Below are 12,785 nucleotides of genomic sequence, written 5' to 3'. Positions count from 1 at the left end.
CCTACATGGCATGTTTGTCTCACCAGCCATGGGACCTGCCAAGATCCCGCTTACAATGCATATCGTGATAGACATCCTAGACAAGGTTTTTAAAAATCAGTTAATAATAGGAAGGGACTGCAATGATAGGAAGAAGAATGTTCCGGATTTCTTGCAAAGACATGGAAGAAAGAATGCTTGCTTTCTGTGGTGTGTCTATACAAACCGAAAATCACTAATAACCATGACTACAGAATTTGTAATGTGCCTTCTGTTTTGTTTGTCATTGTGACTAAAACACCTTAGGAAATAATTGAAAAGGAGGAAAGATTTCCTTTATGCTGTCTTCAGAAGGTTCCGTCCAAGGGACAAAGATGCCTGCAGAGGCCTGCCCCTACTTCCTCTAATTAGCCCCCACCTCCCCAAATGACCACAGCCTTCTAGAACAACACCCCCCAACCAGGGACCAAGCACTCCGAACACGAGCCTGAGGACGATACTGCATATTAAAACATGACACCATATCCATTGAATCATCAATGTATAATTCACAGAGAAATCAGATTTAGGGGTCAACGAACAAGTCTTAACCACATTAATCTCCAGCAAGGTCCAAATGACTCACGCGTTCTCTCTTGTCTTCAGTGGCAAGCAAGCATGTATGGTTCTCCAAACAGTAGGTTAATTTACTGGTTTCTTAGAAGATTTTTACTTCAGGCTTTTTGAGACACAGTGTGATTTTTTTTTTCATCCACCACAGTGCATTCCATACAAAAATCTGCTCAATATTTTTTATCATTTATACCTAAATGTACTGAGTTTTAGTTTGCATCCTAATTTTTTATTCTTTAAAAAACAACTGCTTCGATGGCAAACGTTCGGATGGGTCCTGCCAACACTCACTCGCTCCTCTTACTCCATTAAACTCACAAAAGGCAAGTTTGGGCCTAGCTCCAATGTCCCACTGTCTGCTGATCTTCAAGATGAAATCACCCTGGAGCTGTATTGTAGGATCAGCCAGCAAACTCAGCATGACAAGACCAAACGTTAGAAAGACAGTAAGCAAACTGGATTGTGCATATTAAGAGTCCGTGTCAAGAGACCTCAGGGAACCAACTGGACCTATGATTAAATGTCACTTTTTAAAGAAACTAAAGGGGAAGAAAATTTCCCAGCATGTAATAATTCTTCTTAGAACACCAATAAAACTTTCTTAATTAAATAAAAACAAAACAAGGAGATTATTATCCTGGGATAATAGGAGGAAAGAGATTTTGTAATTCATCCGAGTCAATGATTTTCAAACAAGTTTTGGCTGAGGAACCCTTTGTTTAAACCAAGATGTATAAACAAGCAAAAATACCAACTGCTCAGGTTGAAGGCAGGGTCAGGGTTGCCCCTCAATCCTCTAAGTCCATCTAAACCCCTAATTTTAATTTACTAGGAATTCAAGGAGGGTCAAGGGAGATAGTACACTTAGCAAAGGGATTATGGCACAAGCAAAAAGTGAGTTCAATCTTGGACATCCATGTAAGTCAGGTATAGTGCAAGCCCTAGCTAGGTTCTAGGGAGAGACGCTGTCGCTGATGGTAGAATTCTGCTCTGCTTTTTTCTTGCCTATGTTTCCATATTTTCTATAGAGAATAGACATTAGTTTTATCATAAGAAAAGTGGATCCTTAAGAAATATTAGCAGGAAGATAGTAGTCAAGGTTTTAACCAGCCAACATCTCCTTGCAGTATACCTCAGAAACTATTCTTTAAAAGTTATTATTGCAAAGCCAGATGCTGTTCATCCCAGCTACTCTGTTCTTTTAAAACTTTCTTTGGCAGTTCCAGGAATTAAACCAGGGTTTGAAGCTTAGTAAGCAAGCACTCTACCATGGGGCATATCTTCAACACAGTCCCTCATGCTTGAGGAGCCAAGACAGGAGAATTGTGAGTTCAAAGTCAGCCGGGCAACATAGACAACATAGTAAGACCTTGTCTCAAAGAAAAACATTACTGAAGAATAATTTTAATAGTATGAGGAAATATTTGTTAAGATGTTAAACTTAAAAAGAAGAAATAGTTGTTGAGACTATGAATAGTTGTCACAAAATATGTATTTTCAAAACATAGCTGTCTCTGAGAAGTGTGGATAATTTTTCTTCTATTTTTCTACACATTCCAGATAAGTTACAATAAAATTAGTTTATTTTTATAACCGAAATATGGGACAGACCAGATAGCTCAGCAAGTAAAGCATTTATCACATAAGCCTGATGACACAAGTTTGATTCCCCAGAACCCATGTGAAATGTGGAGTGAAGTGGTTCATGAAAGTTGTCCACTGCCCTTCACACGTGCACTGTGCTGGGAAATCATACACACACACACACACACACACACACACACACACACACACACACACACAAATTTAAAAGCCAAGTGTTTCTTAGTGAGTGCTTGTTATGTTTCCTAAGTTTGTCTAATCCAAGTGATCCTCTTGCCTCAGCTTCTCAAATAGCTAGGATTATAGGTATGGACCACCACACCTGACTCAGAAGATGTGCACATAATGTATTTCAGGAGAAATACTTGCCAAGACAATTAGACTCCTTAAGGAATCTGTGAATATATATATATATGTGTGTGTGTGTGTATATATATATATATATATATATATATTATATAGTGTGTGTGTGTGTGTGTGTGTGTGTGTGTGTGTGTGTGTGTGTGTGTGTAAGACCAATGGTTCTCAAAATACAGAGATTGTAAGAGACACTTGTAGACTTGTTTTAAAAGTAGATTTCCAGCTGGGTGGTGGTGGTGGTGGTACACGCCTTTAATCCCAGCACTCAGGAGGCAGAGGCAGGCAGATCTCTAAGAGTTCTAGGCCAGCCTGTTCTACAGAGTTCCAGGACAGGCTGCACAGAGTAACCCTGTCTCAAAACAAAACAAAAAGTAGGTTTCCAATCTGCTTCCCCAAAGCCAAGACAATCCACCCGGACATAGATAGCTGCCAATCTCTGGTTCTTAGTATTCAAATTATACTTGATAATCCACATCAGGACTTGTCAATATGTGAATATTAATATCTCAACTCAGTACCTTCTAATGGGAGCAATTTTTCATTGTACCTTTAAATATTAGGATATAGCTTATATCTTTTAATCCTCTTATAAAATAGCCCCTTGGTCTCTCAGTTGCCAGTTATTGAGAAGTCTTTGGGGAGAGTGAGCTAGCCCTGGGAAATAGTATCCAACTTCTTCACTTCACAAATGAATCCAGGTTTCCATATTTCTTGACCAATTATGAATGGTCAATGGTAATAATCTCTCTCTCCCTTCGTTTGTCTCTCCCCAACCCCTACTGGGTACCACTGGCTGGCCTTGAACTCACAGAGATCTGAGTGCCTCTGTCTCCTTAGTGCTGGGATTAAAGGGATTCACTACCACACACAGAAATCTTTCTCTTCTTTATCTTAGGTATTTTGTTACAGCAACGAAAGACAAAAATATGCAATATTAATTACTAATCCGTTTAATTATTCTGCAAATATTCTTTTTTTAAGATTTTATTTATTGATTTATTATGCATAGTCTTCTGCCTGCATGCTAGCAGAGGGCACCAGATCTCATTCAAGGTGGTTGTGAGCCACTATGTGGTTGCCGGGAATTGAACTCAGGGCCTCTGGAAGAACAGTCAGTGCTCTTAACTGCTGAGCCATCTCTCCAGCCCCTGCAAATATTCTTTAAAGAGTGTTGTTTGTTTGTATTTGTTGTTTGTTGAAACAGGGTTTCTCTGTGTAGCCCTAGCTGTCCTGGAACTTAATCTATATACCAGGCTAGCCTTGAAATCAGTCCCTGGAGTTCTGGGATTAAAGGTATGGGTCACCATGCCTGGCTTGTTTGTTTGTTTGAAGGTGAATCTCAAGTATTTTGGGGTGGCTTCAAATCATCTGCAGAGTCAAAGATGGTCTTGAACTCCTCATCTCCCTCTATCTCCTAAATGCTAGAATTACAGTACATGCCACCACACCCAACGTCTACAAATATTTTTTCCAACATAATATTTTTATTGATTATTTGAGAATTTCACATAATGTACCCTGATCATCCTCACTTCCCTGTTCTTCCAGGTCCACCCCCACCCATGTGATTTCCCCCATAAGGAAGAAGAAAAATATACCAAGTCCAATGTATTTCCCATGTACTTACTGGAACATGGTCAAACCAAGTCCTTTCCTACCCCTGCCAGAAGCCATCAGCTGTGCAGAGCTTCACTTCAGCATTCTTATCACATGTTTAAAGAGTTCTCTACAAATTTTTGTTTGTTTGTTGAGCAGGGTTTCTCTGTGTAACTGCCCTGGCCGTCCTGGACTTCCCTTTCTAGAGTTGGCCTGAACTCTCAGAAATCCTTCTACCTCTGCCTCCCAAGTGGTGTGATTAAAGGCGTGAACCACCACTGCCCAGTAAGAGTTCTCTACAATTTTTTTCCTCTACAAATATTTTTAATCGTGGCATTTATTGCCACAAAAACCTAATCCTATTCTATATTCTCTTTGAACACTAATTCCAGTTTAATTATCATGTACTGAGAAAGCCAAAGTGAATATTAAATGGAGGATTTTCATTTCCTGTTTTGTACTCTGATTGTCTACTTAAGCATTAATTTATATCGAACACTCTTTACATTGTTTGATAAGCTACTCTTGAGTTACCAAGCTCCTCATCTAATAGTCTCCGATGAACAGTAAGTACAACAACAGTCATGGTAAAAACCACCCCATACAACCTCTGCCTACCAAAAGCACCTGTACAAGCCCCAGTTATGAGCTCTTCAGTCCTTGCAGCTACATGGCTAATAAAACAGGAGGATACACAATAATAAAAATTACTATAATTCCAAACACCGACAGAACATACAGTCTATTCATTTCTTACATTGTCCCGATGAAGGGTCATCAGGCTCTACAAATATCAAGCTCTACTTGTTTATACCAAACAGACTTAAAATCACTAGTCATGAGTTTGTCAAGTCATGTAGAGGTAATTGCAGTCATTCTTAGCCAAACATCATTAAGTTTTTATGGAGCCTTCGTCCTGGTAGCCCACGGTCACAAGCTCTCATTGCTTTGTCTCATAAACTCAAACTCTGAACAAATCCATAGTCAAACTATACTACCAGTTTGTCTGCTACAGATTACATCCTTTAATAGCAATGTGATGATCTAGCTTCACTATTAATTATCCCAGCAGAACTTAATATACTAGGGAGGACCCTGCATTCCCGCTGCTACATGCTAGTCACACCATAAAGAATATTCACATGCTACCTTAATAACATCTAGAAAATACTTTGACAGTTATGCAGCTACCTCCTATTACTTGATGCCAAAATTATGTGAAGGTTTATGTGCCATAAATATAACTTAAACTAAGCATTACATTTTGAGTCCAATAATAGAAGCTTAAAGTTCCTAATTAACTGGCATGAAAGTATGTAAGAACTACTAAGACCATACCTCCTTTTATAACAATATGGCCATTCCAAGTTTAAGAGGAAAGTGTTGGTCTTGGAGCCTAAATATCAGTGTAGCTCCAAACAAAAGTAATAAATTATTCTCTTGCCTTATCACCTACCATCTTATTACTGCCAAATATTACAACATAGTATCTCTCTGGTCAATCATACATGACCATACTGGACAATGAATTTATTTATTAATGGCATGACTTTTGTTATATGCAAACATATGGAATTTTCAACAAATTTTCTTCAGTCACTATCCTCACATTGTCCTGTTGGACCATTCTCCCTTTGAACTCCTGATTCTTGGAAAATAGACTGTCTTCTATCTTGCTTGGTCTAAGTCATAGTGTTTTTTAGCATCATTGTGGCACTGTTATTTTCTCCTTTCTAACTAGGGCAAAATGAAAGCACTCACACTGTTTTGGTGCACTTCTTAGCCTTTGTTCACGATGGTTTTGTTAAGCAATACTAGATAAAGTCTTTTTGTAGGACTCCAGATCATCGTCATTCCCTACTATAATTTGACAAGTCACGTGTGGCTTTAATGTATTTGTACCTTTTCTTTGTAACAACCACCACAGTGACTAAATCAGCTCCCTCCACTGGATTGTAGGTTAGAAAAGAATAGGGACCAGTGTACACTCAAAGGGACTTTGCCTACTAGCCTCATACTGACAAATTTTGGATACTTGAGACACAGCTACTGAGTAGTGTTTTTAAATAGGGATGCTTTGTCTGTTTGTTGATTTCTGTCAACTCTGCTTTATTTGAGTGTAAGAGGCTCCCTAGATGCCAAACCCAAAGTCTCCTTTTGGTGAGCTCCTTTTGTGAGCCACACTCTAGTTCACACTGATGAAGGGTACAACAGCCTCTCCCATCTTCAGTCCAAACCAACTCCTGGGCACTTGCCTAGCTCTGTCACAGACCACATCCTTAAGATGTTGTCACTCAGGGACTCCTGAGCATGGAGACAAAAACAGCATAACTAAGGGAGTTAAAATAAAAATCAAATCTACTTTACTTTGTAAGAATAAATACATTGGGCTGGAGAGATGGCTCAGAGGTTCAGAGTACTGGCTGGTCTTCCAGAGGTCCTGAGTTCAATTCCCAGAAACCACATGGTGGCTCACAACCATCTGTAATGAGATCTGATGCCCTCTTCTGGAGTGCAGACATACATGCAGGCAGAACACTATATACATAATAAACACATAAATATTTAAAAAAAAAAATGATCCAGGTAGTGGTGGGACTCAGGAGACAGAGGTAGGTGAATCTCCAAGTTAGAGGCCAACCTGGTCTATAAAGTGAGTTCCAGGACAGTTTCCAAAGCTACACAGAGAAACCCTGTCTCGAAAAACAAACAAAAAGAATAAATACATTAGATAGCCTTCTAATGCTAAAAGTCTGGGGTCTCAAAAAAAAAAAAAAAAGACACTACTATTCCAAATGAAATGTGTGGACAAAACTTTATTCTTGATCAAGAGGGTATGCTCCGGAAGAGGGAACACACGGATAGGAAGCACACTTGGTTTTTACTCTAAGGAAGGCGGTGATTATGTGTTTTCCCCACTGTCTGAGGCAGATCTCACAGTCTTACTTAATGTGCTAGTTTGAAAAGAACTGGCACACAGGAAATGGAGGAAGGCAAAGGTGTCCGTGCTCCACACAGAAAAGGGTTGCTGCTGCAGGCCATCAAATTCCTAGACTAGAGCAGTGGGCCTTTGAGTAGACAAAGGTTTTACTGGGTGAGGACTAAAACGTTTGCAAGTCAGAAGACTTTTATTTGATATTTCTTACACCAACTCAACAAAAGGAACTTAATTCTCAGATGTTGTTTATTCTCCTATATAGCAACAACAAAACAAAACAAAAAAGTCAAACAAAAACAACAAACAAAAAAATGGGGATGAAGCCGGGCCTTTAATCCCAGCACTCGGGAGGCAGAGGCGGGTGGATCTCTGTGAGTTCCAGGCCAGCCTGGTCTCCAGAGCCAGTGCCAGGATAGGCTCCAAAGCTACACAGAGAAACCCTGTCTCGAAAAACAAAACAAAAACCAAAAACAACAACAACAACAAAAAACTGGGGATGAAAATGTTATCCTTTCTACAGCAATGAATTCACCAGGAACTTTCCTCTTGCCTCCTTTGCTCTAATTGCTTAGAACTTGTTAGGCCTCCAGAAGAGTCCCATAGTTACGTGCACTGGGGACGTGGTAGAGGGTGTTACAGGCCAAGCAAGAGGAATGGGTTTGGAAAGGAAAGTATAAACAGTGTTACCAGATCCTACCAATTATCCATGGAAATGAAAGGCAAGAGCTGAAAAGCACTCGATGTTAGGGATGCCCCCTGTTTACACAGCTCTTGCACAATGTTAAGGTGCCTGGAAACAAAGCTTGTGGTCCACGTACAGAAGGAAGTGTGGCAAGCACGCCCTCCTGGAGACAGACTCACAATGACTATACAGCCAAGTTCTTCTAGTTTGTATCCCTTCCTTTTGCACCCAGAATACATTTAGAAGATTACAACCCCTCTCCTTGCCCCCAAGCTGTGGTGTTACAGCAACAGTATCATTAAGTAAAATATGTAAAGCATTAAAAGCATATAAATCATGAACAAACACATTAAAGAATTTAAATTACCTGAATATGGGAAAATAAAGAGTTTAAGTGACCACATCTAGGTTCTCTTCCCTGTTGTTGTTTGTTTTGAAATATGTTTCTCACTATGTAGCTCAGGCTACCACTGAATTCCTGATCCTCCTTGCTAAGCCTGATGGGTTTGTAGGTGTGTGTTACCACGTCTGGTCAAGGGCTCTCGATTTTAATTAGGGCTCGCTGGAAATTTTCATCAAGCTACTTAGCTGAGTTGCTAAGAGCATATGAGTTTACATATATAAATCTTGGAAACATAACATGTTGTGGGATAATGTACACTGTGTGAAGATGTATTGCTGTGATTGCTTTAATAAAAAGCTGAATGGCCAATAGCTAGGCAGGAGAGAATAGGTTGGGACTTCCGGAGAGAGAGAAACTGAGAGTTAGAATCTGGTACAGCAAGAGAAGCCAGCTAGCCATGGAGGGAGTCAGACATCCCCAATGGAAGAGAGGTAAAAAGTCACATGGAAGAGTGTAGATTAATAGAAGCAGGTTAATTAATAGAACTAGTTGAGAACAAGCCTAAGCTAAAAGCCAGGCTTTCATAAACAATAAGTCTCCGTGTCATTATTTGGGAGCTGGTGGTCCAAAGAAAGTTGGACAAGAAAGACCCGTTACAAGTAATATGATGCCTGCTGTGCATCACGTTACAAATCTGTCAACATGTGGTTGTAAGAGGAGAGAGCAGTACAAGATAACACAAGTTCCTGTCTACCAGGCTTTTTCTTTGGGGCCACCAACCAGCTCCCAAATCATGACATGGAGACTTATTAGTTATGAATGCTCGGCCTGGTTTAGGCTCGTTCTGGCTAGCTCCTTTAACTTATTAGCCTACTTCTCTTTATCTACCTTTTATCTTTCTTCCTTCTATGTGTCTTACTTTCACTGTTTCTTGGGTCTGGCTGGTGGCTGCCTGGCTAGCCCTGGGCATGTCCTTCTCCTCCCTCATCTCTTCTTGTTCTAGATTTCCCCTCCTACTTATTCTTCTGCGTACCGGCCCTGCCTATCCTTTCTCTGCCTAACTAGTAGCCTTTCAGCTCTTTATTAGACCAACTAGGTGCCTTAGACCGGCAAGGTGAAACAAACGCCACACATCTTCACATCTTCACATCTTCACATCTTTACCTTCCAAGGTAAAACAGAAATTTAGGTAAAATAACATATAAACAAGTACAGCAAGAACAGATGTGCCACAGCTTTACGCGGTCAGAGTAACCGTCCATGAACAAATGCAGCGCATCTTTGCTTGGTTAAACAAACAGTCCATAACATTCTTGTGCTAGAGGTGTAGCTCAGCACCAGAGCACGTGTGACAGGCCCCCGTTGGTTTCCAACCTCAGCAGCACAGAGGATAACGCTCACTTACGGAGCAGTTACTATAAGGCAAGTACTGAACCAAGAGCTCCTCACACCTTCTCTCATTACCTCATCACACCTACCCAGTGCAGTAAATATTAATTGGGAAAATGGGAGATGTGTAGATCTATACATTAAACACAGTCAGCTACCCAATCTTGTGATAGCTCAGGTTATCATCTTCCAAGGTAAAACAGAAATTTAGGTAAAATAACATATAAAATACTTGTTGGTGTGAGATTTATAAGCCAATATTTCTGAACATCATGCTGTATTAATTTAAATTGATAGAGAAGCGTGGCTGGAGAGATGGCTCCATGGCTAACAGAGCTTACTGCTCTTGTAGAGGACCTGGAATTCAGTTCCCAGCACCCACATGGAGGATCTGACGCTCTCCTCTGGCTTCCAGGGGCCCTGAACACATATGGTGCACGCAAATTCATGGAGGCAAGCATACATACACACAAATAAACATTTTTTGTTTGTTTGTTTTGAGACAGAGTCTCTCTGTGTAGCTCTGACTGTCCTGGAATTCACTCTGTAGGCCAGGCTGGCCTGGAACTCACAGAGATCTGCCTGCCTCTGGCTCCCAAGTGCTGGGATCTAAGTCATGGACTAATCAGATCTTTTCAAAAGAGCTTAGAAAAAGAGAGAGAACGAACAGTTTAGGAAATATGGCAATCAAGCTTTAACCAAATATTATTTACACAGACTTAAGAGAACATATGAAAAGTCAAGTGATGATATCACAGCAAATTCAGCAGAAGAATCAGTTGTTTATATTTACAAAGTAGGCCGTGTTAGGGCTTGCTTCTGGGATAACCCTTCCCATCCATGGACTCTTGTTCATTGGGCCCACAATGAACAAGATACTCTCTGGATATTCTTATTTTACCTTCCCTATTTCTTATGAGTTTACCAACTCAGATTCATTTTTCTTTTTAAAAGATTTTTGCCTCTTTAGAATGAAAATCTCATTTGGTTCTAGCATATGCGACTCATTTCAATAAAAGTGAAAGTTTCTTGAATGAAGCTTAATAAATGGTCGGCCTGACATTACACTCAGTCTCCTCCAAAGGGAATCACAACTTGCAAGAGTGTGGGCGATAAAGCTTTCTGTTTTTCATTCTAAACTTTATATGGAAAAACAAAAGACCCAGGATAGCCAAAACAACCCTGTACAACAGAGGAACTTCTGGAGGCATCACCATCCCTGACTTCAAGCTCTATTACAGAGCTACGGTCCTGAAAATAGCTTGGTATTGCACAAAAATAGACAGGTAGACCAATAGAATAGAGTTGAAAACCCTGATATTAACCCACACACCTACGAACACCTGATTTTTGACAAACAATCCAAATATATACGCTGAACAAAGAGAACATCTTCAACAAATGGTGCTGGCATAACTGGATGCAAACATGTAGAAGACTACAGATAGACCCAAGCCTTTCGCCCTGCACAAAACTTAAGTCAAAATGGATCAAAGATCTCAACATAAAACCAGCCACACTGAACCTATTAGAAGATAAAGTGGAAAATACCCTTGAATTAATTGGTACAGGAGACCGCTTCCTGAACATAACACCAGTAGCACAGACACTGAGATCAACAATTAATAAATGGAACCTCCTAAAACTGAGAAGTTCTGTAAGGCAAAGGACACAGTCAGCAAGACAAAACAACAGCCCACAGACTGGGGAAGGATATTCACCAACCCCACATCTGACAGAGGGCTGATCTTCAAAATATAGCGAGAACTCAAGAAGCTAGTCTCCAAAACACCAAACAATCCAATTAAAAAATGGGGTACAGAACTAAATAGACAATTCTCAATAGAGGAATCTAAAATGGCTGCAAGACACTTAAGAAAGTGTTCAACATCCTTAGCCATCAGGGAAATGCAAATCAAAACAACTGAGATACCATCTTACTCCTGTTAGAATGGCTAATATCAAAAACACCAATGACAGTTTATGCTGGAGAGGATGTGGAGAAAGAGGAACACTCCTCCACTGCTGGTGGGAGTGCCAACTTGTACAGCCACTTTGGAAATCAGTATGGCGGTTCCTCAAGAAAATGGGAATGAGTCTTCCACAAGATCCAGCAATTCCACTCCTAGGCATATACCCAAAAGATGCACATTCATACAACAAGGACATCTGCTCAACCATGTTCAAGCAGCATTATTTGTAATAGCCAGAACCTGGAAGCACCCTAGATGCCCCTCAACTGAAGAATGGATAGAGAAAATGTGGTACATTTACACAATGGAGTACTACTCAGCAGAAAAAAACAATGGAATCTTGAAATTTGCAGGAGAAACCATTCTGAGCGAGGTAACCCAATTACAAAAAGACAAACATGATATGTACTCACTCATATGTGGATTTTAGACCTAGAGTACCGGATTACCATCCTACAATCCACACTGCCAGAGAAACTAGTAAACAAGGAGGACCCTAAAAGAGACAAACTTTGTCCTCTGGAGAAGCGGAAAGGGTCACCATCCCCTGAGCAAACTGAGAACATGGGAAGGGGGGGGAGGGGAGGAAGCTGCGAGAGTGAAAAGGGAAGAAAAGGAAGGATGCAGAGGTCACGAGGAAGCAGAAAGGTTGACTCAGGTGTAGACTGGGACAAATGATAGGATTTTAGTTGGGGCGGGTGGTAGGGGAGGAGGAGAAGTCTCCCTTCTCCCAGGGAGAAGGGAACTGGGATTGTCATGTAATTCAATTTTGTTTGTAATTCAAATATATAAAAAAAAAATGAAAAAAAAAGCTTTCTGTTATCATCTGTTCTTTACGCTTGAGGATGGAAACTACCTTCCCTGTGATAGTCTCATTTAACGTTTCGTGGGCTTAGGCCTTGTCTCTCAAAGCACAGGCTTCTGAAAAGATAAAGTGTATTCTCTGATTTCATGATGGTACCAGCAAATAGGGTCAATCAACACGCCGGGGCAAAAATGATCATCCGCTTGGGAGGAAGGTTCTTGAGCGAAGCAAAGCGAAAGCGTAGCAGGGCGCGGGGAAGGGAACACTCGCGCGTCCACAGCGGCTTCGGAGAACTAAAAGCAGGCAAGGTCTCGAAGATGGATCCCCGGCTGTCCTTTTAAAGAGGCTGTGCGGAGACCCGCAGCGCGGCAGCCATTGGCCGAGAGCGCTTCCCGGCTGCCGCGAGCTCTCACGAGGCGCCGGCGGCGTAGGCCGCGCGCCGCGCTCCGGCCAGCAGGGGGCGCCCGTCCGCGCGCTGCGCTCCCCGCGGCGCCGCTCGCCCGCCC

At 41.1% G+C, this 12,785-nt stretch overlaps 1 long non-coding RNA gene across 1 annotated transcript in view; it reads right to left on the bottom strand.

Annotated features, from left to right (window-relative positions):
• Window positions 1-12,692, bottom strand: part of LOC113832035 — a 57,924-nt gene extending 45,232 nt beyond the window's left edge. The window contains exon 1 of the long non-coding RNA XR_004771842.1: window positions 12,436-12,692. This is a non-coding gene — a long non-coding RNA (uncharacterized LOC113832035). The remainder of the gene's footprint in view (window positions 1-12,435) is intronic.
• Between the last annotated feature and the right edge of the window lie 93 nt (window positions 12,693-12,785).

Source organism: Cricetulus griseus (assembly GCF_003668045.3).
Source record: "Cricetulus griseus strain 17A/GY chromosome 1 unlocalized genomic scaffold, alternate assembly CriGri-PICRH-1.0 chr1_0, whole genome shotgun sequence".
NCBI classification, from domain to species: Eukaryota; Metazoa; Chordata; class Mammalia; order Rodentia; family Cricetidae; genus Cricetulus; species Cricetulus griseus.
Note: the sequence above shows the minus strand (reverse complement) of the source record. Positions and strands in the feature narration are given on the sequence as shown.